The sequence below is a fragment of the Trachemys scripta genome, chromosome 1 (genome assembly GCF_013100865.1).
Source record: "Trachemys scripta elegans isolate TJP31775 chromosome 1, CAS_Tse_1.0, whole genome shotgun sequence".
NCBI classification, from domain to species: domain Eukaryota; kingdom Metazoa; phylum Chordata; order Testudines; family Emydidae; genus Trachemys; species Trachemys scripta.
The window spans coordinates 279395733-279422305 of NC_048298.1; the positions used below are offsets into that span (position 1 = coordinate 279395733).

Here is a 26573-nt window from a genome sequence, read left to right on the forward strand (position 1 = left end):
GGGGGGGGGGGGGGGGGGGGGGGGGGGGGGGGGGGGGGGGGGGTTGGAGGGTTCATCAAGGAGAAACAAACAGAAGTTTCACACAGTAGCCTGGCCAGTCACAAAACTCGTTTTCAAAGCTTCTCTGATGCGCACCGCGCCCTGCTGTGCTCCTCTAACAGCCCTGGTGTCTGGCTGCGCGTAATCAGCGGCCAGGCAAGTTGCCTCAACCTCCCACCCCGCCATAAATGTCTCCCCCTTACTCTCACAGATATTGTGGAGCGCACAGCAAGCAGCAATAACAATGGGGATATTCTTTTAGCTGAGGTCTGAGCGAGTCAGTAAGCTGTGCCAGCGTGCTTTTAAACGTCCAAATGCACATTCCACCACCATTCGGCACTTGCTCAGCCTGTAGTTGAACAGGTCCTGACTCCTGTCCAGGCTGCCTGTGTACGGCTTCATGAGCCATGGCATTAAGGGGTAGGCTGGGTCCCCAAGGATCACGATAGGCATTTCAACATCCCCAACGGTCACTTTCTGGTCTGGGAAGAAAGTCCCTTCCTCCAGCTTTCGAAACAGAGCAGAGTTCCTGAAGACGCGAGCATCATGTACCTTTCCCGGCCATCCCACGTTGATGTTGGTGAAACGTCCCTTGTGATCCACCAGGGCTTGCAGCAGCATTGAAAAGTACCCCTTGCGGTTTACGTAGTCGGTGGCTTGGTGCTCCGGTGACAAGATAGGGATATGGGTTCCATCTATGGCCCCGCCACAGTTAGGGAATCCCATTTCAGCAAAACCATCCACTATTGACTGCACGTTGCCCAGAGTCACTACCCTTGCTATCACTAGGTCTTTCATTGCCCTGGCAAATTGGATCACAGCAGCCCCCACCGTAGATTTGCCCACTCCAAATTGATTCCCGACTGACCGGTAGCTGTCTGGCGTTGCAAGATTCCACAGGGCTATCGCCACTCGCTTCTCAACTGTGAGGGCTGCTCTCATCTTGGTATCCTGGCGTTTCAGGGCAGGGGAAAGCAAGTCACAAAGTTCCATGAAAGTGGCCTTACGCATGCGAAAGTTTCGCAGCCACTGGGAATCGTCCCATACCTGCAGCACGATGCGATCCCACCAGTCTGTGCTTGTTTCCCGGGCCCAGAATCGGCGTTCCACGGCATCAACCTGCCCCAGTGACACCATGATTTCCACATTGCTGGGGCCTGTGCCTTGTGAGAGGTCTATGTCCATGTCAATTTCCTCATCACTCTCGTCGCCGCGCTGCAATCGCCTCCTCGCCTGGTCCGGGTTTCGCCTTGGCATGTTCTGGCTCTGCATATACTCCAGGACAATGCGCGTGGTGTTCATAGTGCTCATAATTGCCGCGGTGATCTGAGCGGGCTCCATGATCCCAGTGCTAGCTATGGCGCCTGGTCAGAAAAAAGGCGCGAAAGTAGTATCTGATGGACCAGGAGAAGGAGGGCAGGAGGGAGGGAGGGAGGGAGGGAGGGCCGAGTGACGACATGGCGTACAGGTACAGGAACAGGGAGAAACACAAACATTTGTCACAGAGAATGGTCCCCCCAAAGATTAAACTGGAAACCCTGGGCTTAGCAGGCCGGTGATTTCACGGAGGAAGGGGAAGCAAATGAACACAGAACAAATCTATTTTTTACATCTTAAGGTAGCAGCCGACGGTGCAGCATGAGTGACAGCCATACCAGTATGACGACGATGGGTACCAATCATAATATACCATCATCTGCCAAAAGGCAAGGGGCTGCTGCTGTGTAGCAATGCAGCCCCACGTCTGCCAGCCCCACGTCCGCCAGCACCCAGCATCGCCCTCGGCCTCTTCTGGGTGCTTAGCAGACAATATTGGGCAATTGGCAGAAAATAGTATATTACGACTGGTAACCATCATCATCAAAACAGTAGCATGTCTGCCCAGGTGGCCATGATTGACAGCCATACCAGTATGACGATGACGGGTACCAGTCATAATATACCATCGCCTGCAAGGGGCTGGTGCAATGCAGCCCTACGGCTGCCAGCCCCACGGCTATCACTCATGCTACACCGTCTACCGCCAAAAGGCAGTTAGCAGCTGCTGCTGTGTAGCAATGCAGTCCCACGTCTGCCGGCACCCAGAGGACATATGGTGACGGTGAGCTCAGCTGAGCTGAGCGGGCTCCATGCTTGCCGTGGTATGTTGTCTGCACAGGTAACCCAGGTAAAAAGGCGCGAATCTATTGTCTGCCGTTGCTGTGACGAGGGGGGGGGGGCCTGACGACATGTACCCAGAACCGCCCGCGACACTGTTTTGCATCATCCGGGCATTGGGATCTCAACCCAGAATTCAAAGAAAAGGCGCGAACCGCTTCTCGGCTCTCTGAGCTGTGGCGCAAACGTAGTATCTGACGGACTAGGGGAAGAAGGGAGGGGGGCCGAGTGACGACATGGCGTACAGGCACAGGGAATTAAAATAAAGAACGGTGGCTGTGCATCAGGGAGAGACACAAACAACTGTCACAGACTGGTCCCCCCCAAAGATTAAACTGAAAACCCTGGGTTTAGCAGGCCGTTGATTTGACGGAGGGAGGGGGAAGCAAATGAATACAGAGCAAATCTATTTTTTTACATCTTAAGACAACGGTGCAGCGTGACTGATAGCCCTCGGCATCTTTCTGGGTGCTTGGCAGCAAATACGGGGCGGTGTATGACGATGGTCTTCAGGCCTATTGCACAATCGGCTGCTCAGGGAAGACTCTGCTAACGTACGATGACCCGACTTGTAATAGGATGGCTAACAGTCGTAATACACCATTTACTGCCAAAAGGCAAGCCCCACGGCTGCCAGCACCCAGATCGCCGATGAAGGCTACCAGTCTACTGCACCGTCTACCGCCAAAAGGCAGTTAGCAGCTGCTGCTGTGTAGCAATGCAGTCCCACGTCTGCCGGCACCCAGAGGACATATGGTGATGGTGAGCTCAGCTGAGCTGAGCGGGCTCCATGTTGTCTGCACAGGTAACCCAGGTAACCCAGGTAAAAAGGCGCGAATCTATTGTCTGCCATTGCTGTGACGGGGGAGGGAGGGGCCTGATGACATGTACTCAGAACTGCCCGCGACACTGTTTTGCATCATCCGGGCATTGGGATCTCAACCCAGAATTCCAAGGGGCGGCAGAGACTGCGGGAACTGTGGGATAGCTGTGGGATAGCTACCCATAGTGCAATGCTCCGGAAGTCGACGCTAGCCTCGTACTGTGGATGCGGTCCGCCGACTAGAGCACCTAGAGCATTTTATTGTGTGGACACACACAATCGGCTGTATACAACCGATTTCAATAAAACCGGCTTCTATAAATTCGAACTAATTTCGTAGTGTAGACATACCCTGAGAAAGGGATCTCACAAAACTGGGTGAATGGGCAATAAAATGGCAAATGAAATTCAGTGTTATATGCAAAGTAATGCATATTGGAAAATATAATCCCAATTATACATAAAGAATTATGGGGACTAAATTAACTGTTACCACTAAAAAAAAAAAAAAAATCTTGGGGGTCACCCTGGATAGTTCTCTGAAAAAATATGTACAACATTCAGCAGTAATCAAAAAAGCTAGCAATGTTACTGTGACGTTGCACTCCATATGTTTTATTGAAATATACTTATGAGTGTAAATATGATGCAACTGGAATATGCTTTATGCAAGAGATCTCTCGTAAGGTATTATAACAATGGTTATAACCTGCTGAATATATTCCTCCTATTTGTATGCATGTATCATTCTTGTATCTAAAGCTAGAAATATGAAGTATAACTGAAGTCGTATTGTACTTATGCAAAGTGTGGGCCATTAATGGTGGGTTAGAATCTTGATGGTTCCTATTGACTAGGACAATTGGTTGTAAATGGTTTATTTATCTGCAAAGCTTTCTGTGTATGTGTGGGCCAACCCAGGAAGAATGGAGACTTACAGTGACATGTGACCATGTCACATGATACTGGAATCCATCTTAATCCTTGTACTTTTCCATTGATGAGGCAGGGGTGGGAACAAGCACAGGCACAAGATTTCCCCCCTTCTGGCAAAGCTATAAAAGCGGGTGGAGCAGGACAAAGGGGGCAGCGAGTCATGAGAAAACCATTGCTTACCACCTAGATGTCTGCTGGATCTAACAAAGACTGTACCAAGGGAAAGGATTGGGCCAGGCTAGGAAGAAGTCTAGTTTGTGAAAGACTTTTATGGGAACATCTCTGAGGGTGAGATATAACCTGTAATCAGTTTCTTAATGTATTAGGCTTAGACTTGTGTGTTTCTGCTTTTTGTTGGTGACTTACTTTGTTCTGTCTGTTATTACTAGAAACCACTTAAATCCTACTTTTTATACCTAATAACATCACATTTGTTTATTCATAAACCCAAAGTAAGTGATTAATATCTGGGGGAGCAAATAGCTGTGCATATCTCTCTATCAGTGTTATAGAGGGTGGACAATTTATGAATTTACACGGTATAACTGTGGGTGTCTGGGTGCTGGAGATAGGTAACCTGCTGAGCTGTTTTCACTTAAAGCCTGTAGCTTTGGGGGCGTGTTCCAGACCCTGGGTTGCAGCAGGCTAGTGTCTGGCTAAACAAGACAGGGGTTTGGAAGTCCCACGCTGGCAGAGAAAATGGACTCAGAGGTAATTTCAGCACATCAGGTAACAGTCCCAAGGGCATCTCTGTGACCGAACCCATCAGTTACCAACCATTAGGAAAGGGATAGTTATTATAACACAGTAAATATAATGCTGCTATATAAATCCATGGTATGCCCACACCGTGAGTACTGCATGTAGTTCTGGTTGCCTTATCTCAAAAAAAGATATTAGAATTGTAAAAGGTACAAAGAAGGGCAACTAATAATTAGGGGTATGTTAACAGCTTCCTTATTGGGGGGAGATTAAAAGGTCTGGGACTTTTCATCTTGGAAAAGGGATGAGTAAGGGGGTATATGATAGAGGTCTATAAAATTATGAACGGTGTGAAGAAAATGAATGAGGAAGTGTTATTTACCCCTTCACAAGAAGAACCAAGTGTCTCGCAGTGAAATTAATAGGCAATAGATTTATAACTATAAACCACTATAACTATTAGGAAATACTACTTCACACAACACAAAGTCCACTTGTGGAACTTGTTGCCAGGGGATGCTGTGAAGGCCAAAAGTATAACTGGATTAAAAAAAATTTGATAAGTTTCATAGAGGATAGGTTTATCAATGATTACACTGGTCTACATTTTTTGAGAAGTCGTCTGCTTCAGAGATAAAATGTGCTATTATGTATTTTGATGCGCTGAACTCAAATATGAGAATTAAAACAACTGATTGGCTACTGTTTCTAAGATATTAAAGTTTTTACATTTTATGTCTATGTATATTGTGTAGATAGTAGAGTTTTAATCAAAAATTGTAAACCTAGGTCTTTTCATGTGTTTATGGTTGCTTTACATGATAATATTTCACCTGTCCTGTTTATGTAACACTCTAAAAATCAGCAAAAGGGTTATATCAATAAAATGTATTATGAAACAAAAGGCAAAAAACTATTCTGTACATAGTTTAGTCCTATTCAACGTCTACTCGGCGCTTCTTGGCTTTTCTCTTGTATTCATTAAATGGAGCATCTCTTGTCACTGTCCAGCAATAGTCTGCAAGCATTGATGGGCTCCATTTGCCCTGATAGCGTTTCTCCATTGTTGCAATGTCCTGGTGAAATCGCTCGCCGTGCTCGTCGCTCACTGCTCCGCAGTTCGGTGGAAAAAAATCTAGATGAGAATGCAAAAAATGTATCTTTAGTGACACGTTGCAACCAAGGCTTTTGTATGCCTTGAGGAGGTTTTCCACCAACAACCTGTAGTTGTCTGCCTTGTTGTTTCCGAGAAAATTTATTGCCACTAACTGGAAGGCTTTCCATGCCGTCTTTTCCTTGCCACGCAGTGCATGGTCAAATGCATCATCTCGAAGAAGTTCACGAATCTGAGGACCAACAAAGACACCTTCCTTTATCTTAGCTTCACTTAACCTTGGAAATTTTCCACGGAGGTACTTGAAAGCTGCTTGTGTTTTGTCAATGGCCTTGACAAAGTTCTTCATCAGACCCAGCTTGATGTGTAAGGGTGGTAACAAATCTTCCTTGATTCAACAAGTGGTGGATGCTGAACACTTTTCCTGCCAGGCTCCAATGACTGTCGGAGTGGCCAATCTTTCTTGATGTAGTGGGAATCTCTTGCACGACTATCCCATTTGCAGAGAAAACAGCAGTACTTTGTGTATCCAGTCTGCAGACCAAGCAAGAGAGCAATAACCTTCAAATCGCCACAAAGCTGCCATTGATGTTGGTCATAGTTTATGCACCTCAAAAGTTGTTTCATGTTGTCATAGGTTTCCTTCATATGGACTGCATGACCAACTGGAATTGATGGGAAAACATTGACATTATGCAGTAAAACAGCTTTAAGACTCACCTTTGATGAATCAGTGAACAGTCTCCACTCATCTGGATCGTGAACGATGTTGAGGGCTGCCATCACACCATCGATGTTGTTGCAGGCTACAAGATCCTTTTGGCGGTCACGGAACATGGAAACCCTAACATCACCTGCCAGGGGATTCCACTGCTGTAGTCTGGAGCCCAACAGCTCTGCCTTACTCTTGGGTAGTTCCAAATCCCTGACAAGGTCATACAGTTCACCTTGTGTTATGAGGTGTGGTTCAGAGGAGGAGGATGGGAGAAAATGTGAGTCCTGTGACATTGATGGTTCAGGACCAGAAGTTTCATCCTCTTCCTCATCTGATTCAAGTGAGAATGATTCTGGTGCATCAGGAACCGGCAGTCATTCTCCGTGGGATACTGGGCGTATAGCTGATGGAATGTTTGGATAATGCACAGTCCACTTTTTCTTCTTTGACACACCTTTCCCAACTGGAGGCACCAGGCAGAAGTAACAATTGCTGGTATGATCTGTTGGCTCTTTCCAAATCACTGGCACTGCAAAAGGCATAGATTTCTTTTTCCTGTTCAACCACTGGCGAAGATTTGTTGCACAAGTGTTGCAGCATATGTGTAGGGCCCACCTCTTGCCCCGATCTCCAATTTTGCAGCCAAAATGAAGGTGATAGGCTTTCTTAACCATAGTGGTTATACTGCACTTTTGTGATGCAGAAGTCACTTCACCACGAACATAGCAGAAGTTATCTGCATTGTTCACACAAGTACGAGGCATCTCTGCTCACTTTGGCTAAACAGAAATGTGTCCCTTTGCAAAATCAAACACTGACAAATAAGAGAGCACGACACTGTATGATTTCTAGAGCTGATATAGGGCAATTTGTTCAGCAGAGTGATGTAAGCTTCGTTATGATTGCATCATCCATGACTTCTAGGAATAACAGGATGCAATTCATATAGTGTATGACGCAATACCAGCTTCAGATTGCATCATTCATTGTTTTGCCTAAAAAGCAAGTACTGTCCAAACCCAGTCATAGATTTATTCATCGATCCAGTCAAACATGTATTTTAGTCATTTCTGGTTTAAATTGAGATCCCTTCCCTTTATAACTCACTTATCCTCCGCCATTCCCAAGTCAAGGGTCGTATATACTGACCCAATAGCATATCTTGAAAACTAGATCCAATCGACAATTTTAAGCATCATTTTCGTTCTCAGTGACCCAGAATTAGTAAAGTTTGACTACATTTATTTCAGAAGCATTTTGGCTGTAGAGCAGTGTTATTAGCCAATGTGGCCAGGGATGCAACCCCACACTCTAGGTGTCCCTAAGGGGAAGATTTGAAATCTTAAAGCTACTTAAAGTTTCTCTTTCCTTCCTTCTAGTATAATCTTCCCTAGTACTTATTTGGAATCAGCATATTTTATTAGTATCCAAGGAAGTTAAGTTTTTTGGAATTTCAATTCAAAGATCCATAACGTTTGTGGAACAAGAATCTGAACAACATACAAGGGTTTTCAGAATTCTGGAATATGTTTGCACTCCAAGGCTAAATTCTGGCTTCCTTCAAAGCATAGAAATTTCCTGTGGAATCTTCGTATTAAATACTAATTTACAAATCTTCCTATGCTTTAGAGCAAAGTGGGATTATATCAGCTTTGCTTCTGTTGGCTCGGGGGGGAGTTTTCTGGTGAGGTGATGGTTTATTCTTAGTGTTTTGGAGCTTTGGGAAAGTACTTCTTTCCGAACGTCACCTATATTTGAAACTTTGGACATCCTAAGATTCCAAAACTAAGGTTCTTGTCCATAAAGGACTTTTAGTTAAGAGAAACTTGCTGTTGGGTGACTGAAGTTACTAAACACTGCTTACATAAACAGGGGTCTCTTTGTGGGTCGGGGTGCTTGGGCTTTCAGGACTTCTGAACCTTTAGATCAGGGGTCTCAAACTACTGGCCTGCGGGCCATCTGTGGCCCGACAACCTCCCTAATGTGGCTCTCAGGGCTCCAGCAGTTGTGGTGCTGAGTCTTTCTTTTGGTCCCACCTGCCACCCCCTGGCACTCTTCCCCTCTTCTCCCCCTCCTTCCCCCGCACGATTTACAATTGCTTGGGGCCCTACTGACTACCGGCAGTGCAGGGGAGCTGAGCGGTGTCTGCCTACTTGCTCCATGTGTTTGCTGTCCCCTCTTTGCGTTCTCAGGCTGGGGCGGGGCTGTGCCTCCATGCGCTGACCCCATCCCGAGCGCCCCTGAGGCCAATGGGAAGCTGTGGGGGCAGTTCTTGGGGGGCATCCCTGACCCTCTCACAGAGCCTGCACCCCCCTTCCCCCACACTCCTTCACAGAGCCTGCACCCCTCCTCCTAGAGCTTTGCCCCAGCAACTCCCCTTCTGCACCCCTGCCCCAGTCCAGAGCCTGCACCCAGCACCCAAACTCCATTCCAGAGCCTGCACCCCAACCCCTTCCCCCACCCACAGTCCCTCTCAGAGCCCAACCTCTCACCCCTTCTGCACCCAAAGTTCTTCCAAGAGCCTGCATCCGAAACCCTTACCCCAGACCTCTTCCTCCACCCAAACTCCCTCCCAGAGCCTTAGTCAGATTTTTGGGGGGTGGGTTCTGGGCGGCATAAGGAGGATTTGAGGACTGGCACGGGCCCTAAGGTAAATTGAGTTTGAGACCTTTGCTTTAGATGAAAGCTGGATCTCTCAGATGATTGGGATCTCTCAGTAGAAAGAGAACAATGAACTGGGATTCTGCAAACGTTTTTTATACAGATTTTTTCATTTAGTTGTTTTATTGAGGGGCTGGTCCACTTCCTAAAAAGAATTACTTTGTTGCCTCAATTATCTTTCCATTGGGAAGTCCAAGATATTGGGATGTATGCATATCTGATTGCAAACTGTAAATTTGTCCACTTGATAAGTCAACATGTCATTTTATGTTTTTGCCCTTCCTGGAGATGGCAGAAAATGTTCACCTTTCCAAGCGTTTCCAGCCTCTCCTTTGAAATTCCTTTATTTCTTCTTCTGCCTTGTCATAAATTCTGTGAATATATATTTTAATTAACAAGTCTTGGCTTAACTCTTTGTTGCCCCTTGAACCGTTTAATAGAATGTAATTAGTGATGTTCAGTAAAGGGTGTAACTTTTTTTTCCTCTGGATAATAACATTGAGCTATCACAGTAAGTACTAAAAAAACTGGAAGGGGATATGAAGCAGGTTTAAGGCAGCTGCTGAAGTACGTTGGTTAGTGAGAAACTTACACTAGGAGTGGGTTATTTCTGGGCTTGGCAGAATTTGATCTTTTTGGTATAATCTGTCAATTATATGTCTTTATTTTTGAGCATTTTATTTTTATCGATTTAAATTGTAATAGTTGTGGGAAATTGTGGCATGTCAGATAATGGGGGGAGGATCAGACAATTTAATGACAGACAGGGAGATTCAAAAAGTTAAAGCTTTATAACTGTTAAAACACAAATGTCAACATCATATGTCAAAATATACAAAGTAAAAAGCCTTGATCTGATCTGGTATGCCAATTACCAGATTCCTACTAAGATGAACATGTGATGGCAGGGAAAGAACAAAAGGGCAGAAATCCACTATCACAATGGAAATCCTAGTAAATAAGATATTACTGTTTGTTACAAGTACAATTGTAGAGAGGTTAGCAGGGGCTTATCTCTTTCTGTGGCAGTGGGAACCCCCACTGCCTCACTAAGTTCGGGAGGAGGCCTAGCAGGGAATTAGTCCGGCTGCAGGAGTCTTTCTCCACTGCCTTTGTGAAGGCAGAAATAAACAGTCAGTCAGCCCAGGCCCTAGGTCAGGACGGGGCAATGGTGAGTCAGGTGCTCAGGCAGGGGCTGAGCAATAACAGTATATAAACAGTGAGCCTAGGTCCAAAGGCCTGGGAGAGGGGGAGACTACCACCCGCGAGTTTGGGGTTGGGGCGATGCAGGCCCTCCCACTCCACTGTGTTCCAGCCTGGGGCCCTAGCAGCAGCAGAGGACCCGCTGTTGCGTCAGTGGGGAGCCTGGCCACAACACACTGACATGGGTTCTGGCAGTGTCGCAGCTAGACTAGGGTCGGCTGCCCCCCAGGCTATTTCTGAACTCCCCCTCTTGAGGTGCCTGGGTCAGGGTGGTGTCCTCAGGGGGGTCCAGCATCATGGGTTCCTCTGGATAGCTGGCCTGGGGCAGGCTTGGCAACTCCTCTGGGTAGCTGGCCTGGGGCAGGCCCAGCTAGCCCTTGGGTCCGCCGTAGGTTGCTGGTGTTTCCCAACATGGAGGTAGGCCGGAGGCGTCTGGCTTCCCTGACAGCTGCTCTCAGTCAGCTCTGGGTTTGGGCCTTTATACTTCCTGTGCCAAGCCTGACTTTCTAGGGGGCGGGCTCAGGGCTTCCTGGCTCTGCCCACTCTGGTGTCCAGAGGGGCTCGTCTCTCTCTGGGGCGGTGGGGACCCACACAGTGATCAGTAACTTCTGCTTAGCACTTTCAACCAAAGCACTTTCAAGTCATTTTTGGGATCATGTAGCTTACACAAATTCCATGGAAGGATTACTTATATTTTGCTATTTATTCACGTTCGTTCCAATTTATGGTGCATGACTTATGTGTTTGTAGGTCCCAGCAGACTTGTTGTTTTTGAGTACCTAATCACCCCTAGTAAGAGGTTAGGAGCGAATGAAAATTTTGGTATAGGTTATAATTGTGTTAAACATACCTGATGAATGACTCTGACACATGAGTGGAAATTGGTTTTTGATATTGTATTAAAGCTGACCTTCAAGTTTAAGGTATCAAATTTATTATTTTGTCACCAGCACCTTTTCTACTTGTCAAAGGTCTGAATATGAGTTTTCTTCAACAAAAGTTAACCAATATTTTTCATGGAAACTACATATTTTGAGTAACCAAAATGGTTCTAAATTGGTTGTAAAACTTTAAAGAAATTTTGTTTTGCAAACTTAAGAGTTAAAAAAACAAAAACAAAAACCCACCACACATCAGAATATATTTGTTATATTTCTTCGTTTTAAATAACCTGCAATATTAAAATAATTTTCCTTTGTCCTGTTTGATTTACATTCTTCAGCTGTTATTTTAGTTACTTATTGTGATATATTTGAAAAGGGTTCTTTAAATGTAAGCTGCTATTTTTTCAGTTCATCCCAACTTCGGAAGAAAATGATAGTTCATGAGCATGAAAACTATAGGAACAATTGGTTTAGGAATCAGAATTTAGAATTCTTAACCTTCTTTATAGGTGAAACCATCATAATGTATAATTATGGGTTTTGTTTTTAATTCACAAGTAATTCAGAATTTTGCCTCTCTACTCAGCGACAAGAAATATTTTCTGCCATTTCTGTTGATGGAAAAAAAGTCAAAATATGACTCTTTAAAGTCACCTATTTTGTAGTCCTATTAGTGACCAAAGAGGAATGGATCAGAAGGCTTTGGAGCCTTTAAACATAGTCTTAAATTTACAAGATGTAGGTTTCTTCAATAATGACTTTTTCCTCTTTGGGTGGTTAGCAGTTTTTAAATGAGTATTATCCTGCTTGTAGACATAAATTGCTTACAAAACTAGCTTAAGTATCATTATGATATACACTGCAGATAAAACTGTTAAGAGCTTGGATCAATTGCCACCTCCAGTATGTGAAAAAGCTTTTGTTACTCAACATTCACAGTACATTTGGAGAATGAATTTTCACGTGCCTACCTTGTATATGATGAAAATGAAGCCGGACTTCTACATAAAAAGGAAGTAGAAGGCCAAGACCACAGTGGATATAAATTTGTAAACAGTAGATTGGGCTCTTACTATCTCCATTAGTTCTACCTCCTTACTCAATATTAATGTTCTGTGTTCCCATTTTCTCTATTTCTGGAGGGGAAACTCATTCATTTTGCTAGGGAATGTTAAATCAAAATATTCCTTGAACATTTTTCTCTTAAAAGGTTGGACATTGCACTATCCAGTTTGCTATCAAACTGCTTATTGTTGGACTCTTATCAAGGTTTTGTTAAATATTGATGTGAAACTATTTTGTTTTTTTACTTCATTTCACAAGAAGCTTTCCTGGTGAGAATGTTTGGAACTCTGCTGTGAATATTCAACAAAGGTAGAGAAAATATTTGCACTTGTCTAGTCATCTGTGAATGCTGTTGATAGTTAAATTATTGAAACCTTGTGGTGAATTTTGCTGACAAGCACAAAACAAATACAGGCTGATATACTTTCCTGAAGAATCATCAATTCTAGATTTGTTGATGATTTTCTTGTTGCGGTTTTCTTTTTTACTGAGGATGAAAAGATAGCACTTTTTGTTGTAAGCTATGGAATTCAATAAACTTCTGTCAGGACAGAGGGCCAACATGCTCAATATTTCTTAACTTGTAAAATCTTTTCTGAAACTAACTGTTTTTTTCCCTTTGTACACTAGAAATATACTTCATGGAAACCAATAATTGAAAAATATTTATGGGCACACAGTTTGTATTAAAAGGAAACTAAAATGTACACAATATTAATGAGTCATATTACTTTAAAACATGCAATAACTGGAAAAAACATGAAAATAAAATTTCATGTGTCTTTGCTCGTTAAATAGCAGGATGGATTGATTAAAATAAAGCAATTTAAATCACCAGTTTTAATCTTGTTTTGCACTTTTAGTTATTTTCCTAAAGAAAAGTTGGTTCTCATTGGCTGGGAACCATTAAAACATGTTGATTTGCAAATAAATATAGCCTTTATGCTTATTTAGTACTTTCGTTAACCAGAAGACATACTATGTCTATACATGCTTTCTGAAGCAATTATATAACTTAACATACATTTATCCAGATTCTTAATTTTTATGTCTTGCATTAGAAAAATGGTCAATAATTAGTTTCTTCTTTGCTGGATAATTAATTTTTTTTCTTGTGATGTGCATGAAGTTCTATTTAGATGGAAATTTGAATTCAATTAAAAGTGTACAAAAACAGCATTTTAATTTTTTTTAGTTAAAGAGCTTTATCAAAATGTTTTGTATTTAAAACTGGTTTATTAACAAAGAAATATTACCTGTAGTTAGTGAATTAAGTTCCTGCATTCCTCAAGATTTCAGAAATAGTAGATCTCAGCCTCTCAATTGGATTTTATTCATTGATTGGAAGGGGAAAACAAGCTGTGAATGAACTAAACATTGAACTGAATTATTGGAATAAACTGAAATGAGAAAGCATTACCTTTGTCTGCTGAAGAGGTTACTGCCATCAGAAGCTGGCTTAGCACTTCAGCAAGCTCTGGTTCCAGGTGCTTAGCCAGTGACTTCTACACCTTTCAGTAGTTTGACTTTCTTTAAAACTTTGGCAGTAAATATGCTGCTTAATATTTTATTTAATTGGAATTATTTTAATACTATGGTAAGTTGCAATCTGAACATAAATTGTCATAATTTCAAATAGGTTTATTTTAAAAACATAAATATGTATTTGTTTAAATTTTAAAAAGTTTGATTAAAAAAAGACTTTTTGTCCACCGTGTTATATAATGGAAGATCAGTGCAGAAACGTGAGGACGACTTACAGTTAACTTAATCTAAACCTTTTACCGTGGGATAGCATTTTCATTAAGTTTGCAAGTATTAAAGGTGGACAAAGTTTAGGTTCACAAAACTCTGTATCTGATACCACTTATTTGTTTTCATCTGGAATTGCAAGGTGGCTCCTTCAGGCTGGTATAGAGGAAAAATTGACTGAATATGTACAATAGTTAGTTTGGGTATGGAATTCAGTGTTGATGCTGAGAAGCTAATTACCCATGATAAAGTTAAAGATTTCTACTTATATTAAGTGATTCAGTGTAACGACAGTCCACGTTTCAAGGTCTCTATGCATCATTTTTTCCAGATGTTCTTCAGTTGGCAGTGTTGGTTGGAAGGGAGGAGTAGGCTTAAGGCTTTGTATTGATTACTCCTTCACTTCCCCACGTAGAAGTAATTGTAGCTATATTGTACTGCTTTGTGTGTAAATATTTTCATTTGTGGGCCCTTTTAATTCTAAAATTATAAACAAAACTTCCAGTTTAGCAAGTTAAAACTAAAAAAGGGAATGACAGTGGTTTTAAATTATGCAAAACTTGAAAAGCTTCAACTAACTTCATTCACAAAGCCCTGTTTTGGCCTCCACATAATTTTGGCTTAATTTTCAGACCAAAACAAGGTTCTATCGAGTGTTCTCTGAAACTGAGAGTATATCTAATTATTTTCAAATCTCTGCTAATAGTTCTTGACTTGCCAATGAATAAAACATTGAACTAATTTGAAAACTTAGTTTTTGCCTGGTTTTTCGTCTTTCAAAAATGGCATACTCCTACCACTTGAAACTTTCCACACAACTAAATCTTGTGTTACTTCAGATGAAGAAAACATTGTAATCAAGGGAAGGTTATTAATTGAGGTATGGTGGTTAGCTTTAGCCCCAATAATTCAATGGAATACTCCCAGTAGGAGTGTGGTGCCACTTTTTATTTGTTCATGAGTTAGGTTATTTCTGTAGCTAATAGTGCTTCTCAAATGATTGAAGCTTGTGTTTTTGTAGATGGTGAACCAAGTTTTCATATCTGGCTTAACAGAATGCATATCTAATCCATTAGACAACTGCCCCTCTTTGTCAGATTGATGAGAGTCTGCATGGGGATGATGATGATGATACTTAACTACCTTTCCTTAAACAAAACAAAATATGTATGAATGCATGTTACCTACTTCAAATAATAGTTCATATACATAATTTTATTATGAATTAGTTATCTTTTTAAACTAATTGTACAATATTTTTCTCAAGAAATAGTTATCAGTGGATAAACATGTTAAATGCTATGTTCTGCTTAACAATCTCTCAAGGTTTCAGGGTAGAAGCCGTGTTAGTCTGTATCCTCAAAAAGAACAGGAGTACTTGTGGCACCTTAGAGACTAACAAATTTATTAGAGCATAAGCTTTCGTGGGCTACAACCCACTTCTTTGGATGCATATAGAGTGAAACATATATTGAGGAGATATATAGACACACATACAGAGAGCATGAATAGGTGGGAGTTTTCTTACCAACTGAGAGGCCAATTAAGTAAAAGGAAAAAAAACTTTTGAAGTGATAATCAAGCTAGCCCAGTACAGACAGTTAGATAAGAAGTGTGAGAATACTTACAAGGGGAGATACATTCAATGTTTCTAATGGCTCAGCCATTCCCACTCCTTATTCAATCCTGAGTTGACTGTATCTAGTTTGCATATCAATTCCAGCTCAGCAGTCTCTCGTTGGAATCTGTTTTTGAAGTTTTTCTGTTTTAAGATAGCCACCCGCAGGTCTGTGATAGAATGACCAGACAGGTTAAAGTGTTCTCCCACTGGTTTTTGAGTATTATGATTCCCGATGTCAGATTTGTGTCCATTAATTCTTTTGCGTAGAGACTGTCCGGTTTGGCCAATGTACATGGCAGAGGGGCATTGCTGGCACATGATGGCATATATCACATTGGTAGATGTGCAGGTGAACAAGCCCCTGATGGTATGGCTGATGTGATTAGGCCCTATGATGATGTCACTTGAATAGATATGTGGACAGAGTTGGCATCGGGTTCCTGGGTCAGTGTTTTTGTTCAGTGATGTGTGAGAGAAAATAACAGAACACCACTAGCTATCACCTTCAGCCCCCAACTAAAACCTCTCCAGCGCAGCATCAGAGATCTACAACCTATCCTGAAAGATGATCCTTTACTCTCACAGATCTTGGGAGACAGACCTGTCCTCGCTTACAGACAACCCCCCAACCTAAAGCAAATACTCACCAGTAACCACACATCACTGAACAAAAACACTGACCCAGGAACCTATCCTTGTAACAAAGCCTGATGCCAACTCTGTCCACATATCTATTCAAGTGACATCATCATAGGGCCTAATCACAGTTTTTTTTTTTTTTATATTGCAATAGCATCACATTATGCCTACACAACCGCACATTAGGCCTAGGTCTCTGTGACCCATGTCTGCAGACTGTTTCCAAGCCCATGCTTGAGCATTCACACTGTATTGAAAACTTAGGCCTCACAACTGTGCTGGTGCCGCCGTACTGTACTATGCAGACCTGAGTCAGAATTTCAGCTTTTGTGGGCATACGCTATTGTATTTTAGGGTTCCTTGCAAGCTGAAATGACTCTAGGGGTTGGTTCACAGTGAGTTGTGGGAGAACTTGTCTGTCTGTCCTGCAGGAGTTGACCCAGAAGTTTTTTGGGTGGTTTTAGCTTGCCAACTCATCCACTCCAACCACTTTCTGTCTGCATGCCCCCAGCAGCTGGGGCCATCAACATGGAACGCAAACTGGTGGAGGAACTTTTCCACCTCATGCTATCAAGCAGTTCTATTTTAGAAATCAGGCAAAGCATATGTCAGGTGGAGGTGGTGGTTCTGGTGGCAGTTTGTGAACTGCCAAAGGCACCTCTTCGAAGGGGATACTGACATGCCAGCTGCAATCCAGCTGATGCTGCTCATGCCTGTAACATTAGCTGCACATTGCTCCTATGTAGACCGATGCTTCTGAAGTAGGGCCACATGCACAGACTGGTGAGATCACATAGTCATGTGGACTTGGGGTGATCGACACTGGGCCCACAACTCTCACATGAAGAAGCAGAGGTGTGTGATTACCTTGCCCCAACCCTTTAGCACCATATGAGAGAGGCGGCTGTTGTTCTAGAAGCAGGTTGCTATAGGATCTGGAAGCTGCCTACACCAGATTGTTACAGGTCCATGGCCCAACCATTTTGGACTTGGCAAATCAACTGTGGGGTGGTTGTGGCAAGTGTTTGTGAAGTGATTACTCAAAGGTGCTGGGCATCAAAAACAATTTGTGAAATAATTACTGGCTTTGAGAGAATGGGCTTTCCAAACTGTGTTGGGGTCATTGCTGGGACATGTGCCTTTGGTTTTGCCCTCTGCAAGGAGCATACTGCAATGGGTACTACTTTATGGTTAGGCAGGCCCTGGTCAACCATAGGAGCAGATTAATGGACACTAATATGACGTTCACTGGAAGGGGGTTTGATGCCAGGTTGTTCCTGAGATCACAACTTTATCTTTGTGGAGAAGCTGGGATATTATTTCCATTGAATGACATCATAAATGGAGTCACTGTCCTCACTGTTATTCTAGGGCACTCTGCTTGCTCCCTGTTGCCATGGCTTATGAAACCATATCCTGATTTCAGAGCCCCTGACCAAAGAAGATGAAGTGACACATTCTCTAGCTGTAGGATGGGGATGGAATGTACATTTGACAGACTGATATCCTGCTATGCATGCCAGTATCATTAAAGAAGTCCACATTATTATAATGTGCTGTGTTCTGCAGAATGTCTGCGAGGACAAAGTGGGGAACCTTTTCACCAGGAGTGGACTTAAGACACTACTGGATTTCTGAGCCAGTACACACAATTAGACAGTGTACCTGTTATGCATGACTGGTGCTGGCCAGGTACTGCAACTCAGTTTAGAGATTATTGTGATGACAATTTCTAAGGTTTTTTTATTATGAAGGTTATGTGAGTCTGCACATGTGATGACATTCATTACAGTTTGTGCCACTTCTAACATTACTGTAGCCTTGTGTGCAAATTCAAAATTATTTTACACGGGTATTTACGTGCCAATGTAAAAAACAGAAAGGAAGACCATCCACCATCAAAACTCTCAACACAATAAATAGTGCCAAAACATTGAAAGCCATCAGACATCATGGTAATAGAATTCAAAATTCAATTGAAATGATTACTACATCCCTTTCATTTTTCTGGGGAGATGGGTGGGACTTACAACTGGCCTAATCAATAGCTGTGGTTTTCAGTTCTTCCAGGCAGGGCAAGTTCTAGAGAAATTTCATATTCTGGAGGTCCCTGAGTGGGAATGTGAACTTCTATTCAAATCCAGTTGAGGGCACCCATCTGTGTATGTTGTGCAGTTATTTAGGCACCTAGTGACCAGCATATCTTGTAAAGGAGGGGCTTGTGAGTAACAGAGGTGGCCCTAGTAAGTATGCCCTGCTCCAGAATATAACTATCTGGAGTTCCTACTCTGTGAAAAGTTTTGCTTTCATCACCAGCCACAATGGATGAAAATTTGTGGCAAAATCAACAAGATGCTGATTTGGCATGGAGATGCAGGACAGGCTTCTTACAAGTTCTCTATGTCCATGCACAGAACCAACTGACTACCATGGGACCTCGTAACACAGACTGACAGCCACTCTCTGCTTTTATTTGTACTTGTATGTTAAAGCCAGCTATGGACCAAATACACATTCTGGTTTTATTTGGACTCATAACAGCCAGTTAGGAGAGGGACTCAGTTTACAGGTGGTGTGAGTCAGTGTGGGCATAGCAGATTTTTAACATGCATTTTATTTGACAGGAGGGATACATGAGGCTATTAGTTTTGGAGCCCCAGCTCATAACAATCAGTGAGTAGCTAGTTTAAAAAAAAAAAAATTCATAGCTACTTGGTTAACCTTTTTCTTTTTTGCTGTGTCCCTTTTGACTCTCGTGTCATGTCAGAGGGGAGGAGGGGATGCTAGGGGAATAGCATGAATTTCATCCTGAACTGAAACATGCCAAATCCCTGGCTTGTATTAATAACTTAATAGGGCCATAAGCTGGAAATCCTTTCCATCCATGTATTAATAAATACAAACATGGCAGAAGAAACTTATCAGGGTCCGGGTCTGGCTCTGGTGATTTGCCTTTATGCTGGTTCTGCAGCTTGCTTTTTCCTTGGGGCTCTCCCCAAATGACTCCTCTGAGTGTCGACTCAGCATGTGCTGTAGCTGCTCCAGTGGCATACTCTCTTCAGTTTATGGCCCAGCACCAGGGTCACTGCTTGCCATTCATCAGGCAGCTGGTTTTTCTCTGTCAGTGACTCTGACTGAGGTGTCATATGGGTGCCATCCCCCCTAAGCAGATTATCATGCACCATTGGTTGCATACTGTACCTGGTTGAATTCCTCGTAAAAGGCAGGAAGATGGATTTCCCAGAAATGCCATTTGCATCTTTGACTTTCTAGTAGTGTGTCTTCAGCCACTTGACAAGTTGTCTGCATTGTTTTGTTGTTGGGTTGATCCTCAGTGCTGCCAACTGCTTGTATACAACTCTGTAGTATCTTGCTGAAGTTGTATTACTTGTTTGCCTTGTACCATAGGTTAACCAGAATCTGTCAGTGTTCCTCTGGCCAGCTCTCTGCATACTTGATGCAGAACTACTTTACACATTAGGGTTGACTGTGTTTCCGGTTGAGCAGTCCACATGGAAATGAAGGGTTAAATGCCAAGCAGCTGCATTAGAACCAGGAGGTTGCTTCTGCTTCCTGGGAAGCAAATGGGAACTTTGGGCTGGAAGAGCTAAGAAACACAACTCTTGGGGATTGTGGGATAACATTGGCTGGCTCTCCAGATCTGAGTCTGGCAACCTGGACTTGAGATGTGTCCACACTGCAAAATACCTGGTCTCTTATCTGTGTCACAGTGGGGCTTCGGTTCTGACCCCACCCTCCTAGTGGTGTTTGTGGGCTGGAGTCCAGAGAGGTCCTTGGTCTGAGTCAGACTGATTTCTGTGTGGATGGAAGGAAGGCTTGGCTTTAAACCTGAGTCAGAGCCCAAGCTTCGTGTTTTGTATAACATACCCTCAACAGTCCTAATCCAGATGTCATTAACTATTAATTTTCTTACTTTTAAGTGCTTGTTTTTGTAAATGATGTAACTGAAAGCTTAACAATGTTAGCTGGTTCATTTAAACAGTTAATGTTTTTATTCTTCTGTAATGGGGTGCACTTGCGTCTTGTGAGCGTCCCTGGTTGAGTGTGTGTGCGCGCGCCTGCAGTTTTTCCTTAATTTCCTCTGCTCATGGTGTGGCCGCTGTACTCGTCAGGCGGGTCTTCGGTGACTCAGTCCTCCGGCCGAGTCACACACAGTGCATGTGCGAAACAAAACTTTTCCGGGGTACCTTGTCCAACTGGGCCTATTCCAAAGCCCTCAGTGATGTCCTGTAGCTCTTCCTGGACTCAGTCCCGTCACAGTCCAATAGGGCGTATCTTACCCTCAGTTGGTGTGTCCCTGCAGCCCTTCCTGGGTTCAGTCTAACCAACAGGTCCTATCTCAGTACCTTAGGGTATTGGGTTGTTTGGGTGCAGCAGGAAGTTGTGTACTGAAGTTTAAGGTGCTAGTTAATTTCTTTTTTTTTTTTTAGATGGATTGGCAGCTGGGAGGAAGATTGTCATAGATTTGGGGATCAATTTTTAGATGAACATATTGCGTTATTCCAAATTTTAGGAAGAGTAATAGTGAAATAAATTTTTTCTGTTGGTGCTTTATCTCCAGAATTTTTCAGTAAGTTGCTTTTCTTTTTAAATTAATTGCATTGTTTCATCTTAAGAGTTTCTTTTTAAGTATTTGAATCAATGTTAAAACAGCTAGCAGAGAACAGCTAATCATAATGTTAGATTTTGAGATGGTAAGAAATATCTGCTCATATCTAAGAACCAGCTTTAATCTTTTTAATTTAAGTATTCTCTTCAGCCATTGCTTTAATATAAATGAACTTCACTCTACAAATAATATATTCAGTGAACTTACTAAAAATAAACTGAGACAAGAAAGGAAAAGGAGAGCATTATCCATCTTTAACAGAAAGTGGTAACTCAAAATTAAAGGGGTCCACTCCTATTTGTTTCCACTGGAATGGGGTGGGTGAGTGGATTTCCAAAATCAGTTTGCCAAAATTAGTTGCACAGTTGAACAGACTTCCATTTTTTTGAAAGGAAAATCATTTAAATAATTTGTATAGTAATTAAATAAAAACAATACATGTGTGACCAGAGATTTCAGTGCTGGATTCCTTTGCAAAAGAGTAGCTGTGTGTTTTTTTTTTTTTTTTTTTTTTTTTTTAAGTGCAAATTATGTATAAACACTTGTTGCTTTCTTTTTCCTGCACCTCAGGTTATCCCTTTGTAAAAGCATGTGCCATGGTTCATTTTGGAATTTTTTTCGGAAAGCATTGCACAGAATTAAACCTTCAGGATTAGCATATTCAAAATCCTAAATTTAAATCTTAATAGTTTCCTACTCGTATTCAAAGAAAATGCTACACAATTGCTTAATATACAGATTCTTACATTTATTACAAATATACAATGTAAGCAATAAATTAACTATTCAACTTTTTAAACAAGCTCTTAGGCAGTAACTCCTTAGGGAGAACACAGTGTTGCAGGCTTTCAGAAACTTTTTCTGGTTCTCTTACGCATATCCAGAGAAGGGAATTAGGGTTTGTAACAGCTGTATCACAATGCAGGTTTTCAGTATCTTATCCTAGAGTTCTTATGTGGCCCCCATTACCATAGTAGCTGAGTGCCTCACAATGTTTAACCAATTTATCCTCACAAAACTCCTATAAGGTAAGAAAGCACTAAGTGGAGAACTGAGACAGAGACTGAGTGACTTGTCCAAGGTCAAACAGGAAGTGTGTGGCAGTGTCTCATGAGTTCCAGCCTAGCACCCTCCCCACTAAACAAATCTTCTAAACACAGTCCTGGTTTAAAAAAAAAAAAAAAAAAAAATCCCATTGGTCAATCACCAGGATGGCAGGATGGTGTTTTGGGCCAACATGATGGGGCCGTGTGCATTTAAGCTTCCTGTGTTTGAGTCGAGTCCAGGCACTGCCTGTGACTTTGGATTTTTAGGTACTCTTTTGAGGTGTAGTTCCTCCATCTAGCACCCACTTCTAAGAGCTAAGATACTGCAGTCCAACTGCCTAGGCTGTGACTAGGTTCCCTCAGACTTCCCAGTTACTTAAGCACACTCTTTCCCAAGCTTGTGAGCACTCTGGTTTACACTTTCCCCTCCAGGAGCACACAGACTTTGCAATAGTTCCAAAACTAATCACTCTTTAATTTAGATACCAAGAGATATACAGATATTAACAAAATAATAAAACATCTATAGGCCATCTGTGCCTCAGCTTTCTCAGCCGTCTTGAGTATGCTCTGGGATTGGTCAGTCCATTAGTGTGTCCAGGATCCCCAACCAGCACACAGCTTTTCCTTTGAATCATGGAGTCTCTCTCTTGCTACTTGAGTCAGTTGCCTCCTCCCGCTTCTGACCTTTTCTCCCTACCTGTCTCCTTCACGTTCTTCTATCCAACTTTCCGACACATAGAGGCATACAGTGATACAGGATTTTAATAAAAATAACCACAATTCATAAACTTATATATAGATTCCACAACTATCGCACTTTCCTTAATCCATTTTAATAGTCACACAAACATGTTATTTCTTCTTGAACTACTTCAGAGATTAATCTATAACGAAGCCTGAAATTATCTATCACAAAACCAAGGAAATGAAAAGTTAGAGCATCTAATATGACTTCTCCATCCACAGACGCACACCTGATCACAAGACCAATCACCTTATAAGACAGACAGTACACCACAAGCTTAAATCTGCACCAGTTCTACGTTCTCTCCCCTTGCCATAAATTGCCAGACTTTACCCAGGCTTCCCTTACTATCAGTTTTGCAAAATCTCTCTCTCTCACAGACCACCTTGGCTTGTAGCCATTGATAGACCTATCCTCCATGAACTTAACTAATTCATTTTTGAACTCAGCTAAACTTCTTGCCTTTACACTACCTCCCAGGGGAATGAGTTCTACAGGCTGAGTGTGTGTTGTGTGAAGAAGTATTTCCTTATGTTTGTTTTAAACTTGCTGCCTATAATTTAATCAAATCATCCCTAGTTTCTGTGTGACGTGAAGGGGTAAAATAACAGTGCCCTATTCTGCATGCCAGTCATGATTGATACAGCAGTATAAAATCTCCTCCCTTAGTTGTCTTTTCTAAACTGAGCAGTCTGTCTTGGTAATCTCTCCTCGAATGGAAATTGTTCCATACCCTTAATCATTTTTGTTGTCCTTCTCTGCACCATTTCCAATTCTAATTAGGGCTGTCGAGATTAAAAAATAATAATAATGATTAATCGCACTGTTTAATAATAGAATACCATTTATTTAACTATTTTTGGATGTTTTCTACATTTTTCAATTATATTGATTTCAATTATAACAGAATAGAAAGTGTACAGTGCTCAGTTTATATTTTTGATTACAAATATTTGCACTGTAAAAAAGAAACAAAAAATAGTATTTCAATTCACCTCAGACATATATTGTAATACAGTCTCTTTATCACGAAAGTTGAACTTATAAATGTAGAATTTTGTACCAAAAAAAACAACAAAAACTGCACTCAAAAATAAAATGCTCTAAAACTTTAGAGCCTACAAGTCCATTCAGTCCTGCTTCTTATTCAGCCAATTGCTTGGACAAACAAGTTTGTTTACTTTTGCGAGAGATAATGCTGCCCGCTTCTTGTTTACAATGTCACCTGAAAGTGAGAACGGGCGTTCACATGGCACCGTTGTAGCTGGTGTTGCAAGATATTTGTGCCCGATGTGGTAAACATTCATATGTCCCTTCATGCTATGACCACCATTCTAGAGGACATGCATCCATGCTGATGATGGGTTCTGTTTGATAACGATCCAAAGCAGCGCGGACCAACGCAAGTTCATTTTCATCATCTGAGTCAGATGCCAGCAGCAGAAGGTTGACTTTTTTCTTTTTTGGTGGTTCAGGTTCTGTAGTTTCTGCATCAGTGTGTTGCTCTTTTAAGATTTCTGACCGCATGTTCTACATCTCGTACCTCTCAGATGTTGGAAGGCACTTCAGATTCTTAAACATTGGGTCGAATGCTGTAGTTGTCTTTGGAAATCTCATATTGGTACTTTCTTTGCATTTTGTCAAATTTGCAGTGAAAATATTCTCAAATCTAACCATCTGCTGGGTCATCATCCTAGACTGCTATAACAAATTAAGTATTATTAATTTTGTTCTTCGTTCTAAAATAAAGTTTTGATTCTCCTAAATACACCAGAAAACACCATCCTGGCCACTATGGATGTAGAAGCCCTCTACACCAATATTCCACACAAAGATGGACTACAAGCTATCAGGAACAGTATCCCCGATAATGTCACAGCTAACCTGGTGGCTGAACTTTGTGATTTTGTCCTCACCCACAACTATTTCACATTTGGGAACAATATATACCTTCAAGTCAGCGGCACTGCTATGGGTACCCGCATGGCCCCACAGTATGCCAACATTTTTATGGCTGACTTAGGGGATGAGAGCTAAGGAAGCGTTGTTCTAACGCCCCTACTCTACTTGCGCTACATTGATGACATCTTCATCATCTGGACTCATGGAAAAGAAGCCCTTGAGGAATTCCACCATGATTTCAATAATTTCCATCCCACCATCAACCTCAGCCTAGATCAATCCACACAAGCGGTCCATTTCCTGGACACTACTGTGCTAATAAGCGACGGTCACATAAATACCACCCTATACCGGAAACCTACTGACCGCTACACTTACCTACATGCCTCCAGCTTCCATCCAGGACACACCACACGATCCATTGTCTACAGCCAAGCTCTAAGATATAACCGCATTTGCTCCAATCCCTCAGATAGAGACAAGCACCTACAAGATCTCTATCAAGCATTCTTAAAACTACAATACCCACCTGCTGAGGTGAAAAAACAGATTGACAGAGCCAGAAGAGTACCCAGAAGTCACCTCCTAGAAGACAGGCCCAGCAAAGAAAATAACAGAACACCACTAGCTGTCACCTTCAGCCCCCAACTAAAACCTCTCCAGCGCAGCATCAGAGATCTACAACCTATCCTGAAAGATGATCCTTTACTCTCACAGATCTTGGGAGACAGACCTGTCCTCGCTTACAGACAACCCCCCAACCTAAAGCAAATACTCACCAGCAACCACACATCACTGAACAAACCCACTGACCCAGGAATCTATCCTTGTAACAAAGCCCGATGCCAACTCTGTCCACATATCTATTCAAGTGACATCATCGTAGGGCCTAATCACATCAGCCATACCATCAGGGGCTCGTTCACCTGCACATCTACCAATGTGATATATGCCATCATGTGCCAGCAATGCCCCTCTGCCATGTACATTGGCCAAACCGGACAGTCTCTACGCAAAAGAATTAATGGACACACATCTGACATCAGGAATCATAATACTCAAAAACCAGTGGGAGAACACTTTAACCTGTCTGGTCATTCTATCACAGACCTGCAGGTGGCTATCTTAAAACAGAAAAACTTCAAAAACAGACTCCAACGAGAGACTGCTGAGCTGGAATTGATATGCAAACTAGATACAGTCAACTCAGGATTGAATAAGGACTGGGAATGGCTGAGCCATTAGAAACATAGAATGTATCTCCCCTTGTAAGTAATCTCACACTTCTTATCAAACTGTCTGTACTGGGCTAGCTTGATTATCACTTCAAAAAAAAATTTTTCTCTTACCATCTCTGAGAGGCCAATTAAGTAAGACAACTCCCACCTGTTCATGCTCTCTGTATGTGTGTGTGTGTATATATATATCCTCAATATATGTTCCACTCTATATGCATCCGAAGAAGTGGGCACTAGCCCACGAAAGCTTAGGCTCTAATAAATTTGTTAGTCTCTAAGGTGCCACAAGTACTCCTGTTGTTTTTCCTAAATACCTGTTATCATTCTCTGTGTTTTATAACCATAACACACTTGAAAATGTAAGATACCATGAATATTTGGAAGTCTGGGTCTCTAATCCAATTTCTGGAAATCTCTTGATTACAATAAAGTTGCTAATATGTAAGAGGAGTTAATATTACAAGTGTGGGACTGAAGTTGTTAAATAAGTCTTGTCTAAAGCACTAATGAATTCATAGCTATCATAGGGCTGAACCTGGGTTTGCGAGTGAGTGCTTGCTATTTGAAAGAATTCAACAGCCTTCTGCTTAAAATTCTGGGCCTGCATTCTTCCTATAAGAGGAGTATTACTCAGATGAAGTAAAAGAAAATGGTATTATGTTTCAAGATAACATTACTAGAATTCTATCAGAAGTAAT

General features: G+C 42.1%; 1 protein-coding gene across 1 annotated transcript in view; it reads left to right on the forward strand.

Moving 5' to 3' along the window:
* Positions 1 to 26573, forward strand: part of DIAPH3 (diaphanous related formin 3) — a gene marked incomplete in the record, with an annotated part of 517573 nt that overhangs the window by 67763 nt on the left and 423237 nt on the right.